At 41.8% G+C, this 2,280-nt stretch overlaps 1 non-coding gene across 1 annotated transcript; it reads left to right on the top strand.

The window, feature by feature from the left end:
- The first annotated feature begins 343 nt into the window (after window positions 1–343).
- LOC122252457 (5S ribosomal RNA) lies at window positions 344–462 on the top strand. The gene has a single exon (XR_006223157.2). It is a non-coding gene; the product is annotated as a 5S ribosomal RNA (ribosomal RNA).
- The last annotated feature ends 1,818 nt before the right edge of the window (window positions 463–2,280 follow it).

The raw sequence follows: 2,280 nt of genomic DNA, 5'->3' as shown, positions 1-2,280 counted from the left end.
TCCGATGATCCTTATCCCTGAACTGTTTTGTTACTGGTTCGCATATTGTGATATAATAGCCCACGTGGTGATGTAAATGTTGTTATAGTTAAGCAACAAGCTGCATTCTTTAGAGAGTTCCACAAGGCCACAGGCGGAGGAAATTGGTGAAGGGCTCGCAGAGGCTAGAATCTACATGGGCCCCAATTAGTTTCCCTCCAGTTGACTGATGCATGTATTGCAGAGTAGATGTCACTGGTGTGATTAGATGGCACGGCAGTGGAATTTGCATGAAGAGAGGAGAGGTAAAGGGGTAATATATGGTGCACGTAGAGGGAGATTGGGCTGAAGAAAATGTTTAGATGCCAACGGTCATACCACGTTGAAAGCACCGCTTCTCGTCCGATCAGCGAAGTTAAGTAGCGTTGGGTCTGGTCAGTACTTGGATGGGTGACCGCCTGGGAACACCAGATGCTGTTGGCATTTTGTGTTACCTAGACGTGCTAGCACCCATGTGTATTCCCAGGTACTAAAATCCCATGCAATGTATTCATTTCTTGATTGTGAGGATGCAGCCATGAAATCCTCTTGTAGAGCCAGGATCAAATGTTCAAATTTTCAGTCTACCACCACGACTAAGCAAACTAATCTTGTACCTGAACAAAGAACAAATCAAGAGATAAATTGGAGTGTCAAGACATTCCAGCCCAACAGTCAATGTCCCTGAACGACAATAACACTTACAGTATCAGCCTCAGCACCTCGCTGATCCAATCTCAGATGTACATGACCCCTCCCATCTCAGTTACATGTCTGGTCACTTTCGTAAATATCAAACGAATAGTCACGAAGAACATGGGCAGAGACTAGAACTCCCTAGACGCCTGGATTCACTAAAAGTACAAACTACGCCAAGTTTTGTTTTTCTTTTCTCTCTCCTCAAGTCCATTTCCTGCAATCAGGACCAGGCCGCGCTAAACACATACCTCATAAAAAGTATGGTGGGAACCATTCACACACTATACCCTGGCTGCTTTCTTCAAATGAGATAGACAGACTGTGTCAACATTGAAAAACAAAGCGCGCGCGGTAACAAGTGAACAGTGACATGCGTAGATTCGTGTTCAGTCCATTTTCAATTGTTCCTAATCTATATATATCATTCCTGATCATGCACGATGTAATGCACTTTCTTTTTCCTTTGCAGCAGCTTTGTTCGGGATGAAAAAGAATCATCTGGGGAATGTTTCTCTTTTTACTGCAGTCACCTGTAGTAACAGAGTAGACTTCCCTTGGGAAGTGAGGCATAAGAAGAGGCTGTTGTAGCCTATGTGTGAATGCGTCTGGAGATGTATGGCTTTATCAGCCGTATTCTATGACGTTTTCTGCGTGTCGTGGCCATGTCATGTTCATGTTATGTCCATGTCGTGTTCATGTAACGAATGCGGTAATCTAGGACGCAAAAGCGTGGCAAGTTTGCGGCAGTTGCTTCAGGTTTACCAACCGTTCCAATGTTAACATGTTTCGGATGAATGACACTGTCCAAACGACAAATTCATAAGAGAAACAACAATCATAGGTAGCACTAACATCAGATACTTCAATTTTGGTATGAATCAGTCGTTGTACTTGTTCCTAGTTAAAGAATTGACAACCATTTCACGAACACGCTGTTGGTAATTCACTCTATGCTCGATCAAAACAAACGGGATGAGAGGGATCGTGTGTTTATGAACAGATCTTCATTATTTTATCTTTGTATATACTGTACATATATGCGCATTTTTAATATATCATACATATAGATTTAATGTATACATATTTCATATAATTATATGCTTTAATTTTACGTCCCTGACTACTTTTATCATTCATTTAACTTCACTCTCCTTCGAAAAGTCCGCCAAAAGGTAAACAAACTCAAAATCATCAGAGAATCCATGTTTTCCTAAAAGAGTTTGTAATCCGTGTCTAGGACAATGATGCCTAATATAACCAATATAGGTATTACTTTTCAAACGTAGTATGCTCATATGAAGTATTGGTAAGAAAAAGTACAGTGAAAATATGATTTTTTTCACTCGTGTAACTATCGTGACAAGCCTACCCCCTTGCCACGGAGTTTCCACGATTGTTCCAATACTTTCCACGCATTTGCCACGACTTTGCCACGCTTTTGCCGCGAACCCGCGCTTCTAGAATGAGAATCGCGGCATGTTCATGTCATGTACACGGCGCGCTTAGGGACCTAGAATATGGCTGTATGTGATGTGTGTGTGTGTGTGTTGTAAGCTGTTTTCG

Source organism: Penaeus japonicus, unplaced genomic scaffold (genome assembly GCF_977035675.1).
Source record: "Penaeus japonicus unplaced genomic scaffold, GWHDUDI00000001_assembly GWHDUDI00000040, whole genome shotgun sequence".
In the NCBI taxonomy this organism is placed as follows: Eukaryota; Metazoa; Arthropoda; class Malacostraca; order Decapoda; family Penaeidae; genus Penaeus; species Penaeus japonicus.
Note: the sequence above shows the minus strand (reverse complement) of the source record. Positions and strands in the feature narration are given on the sequence as shown.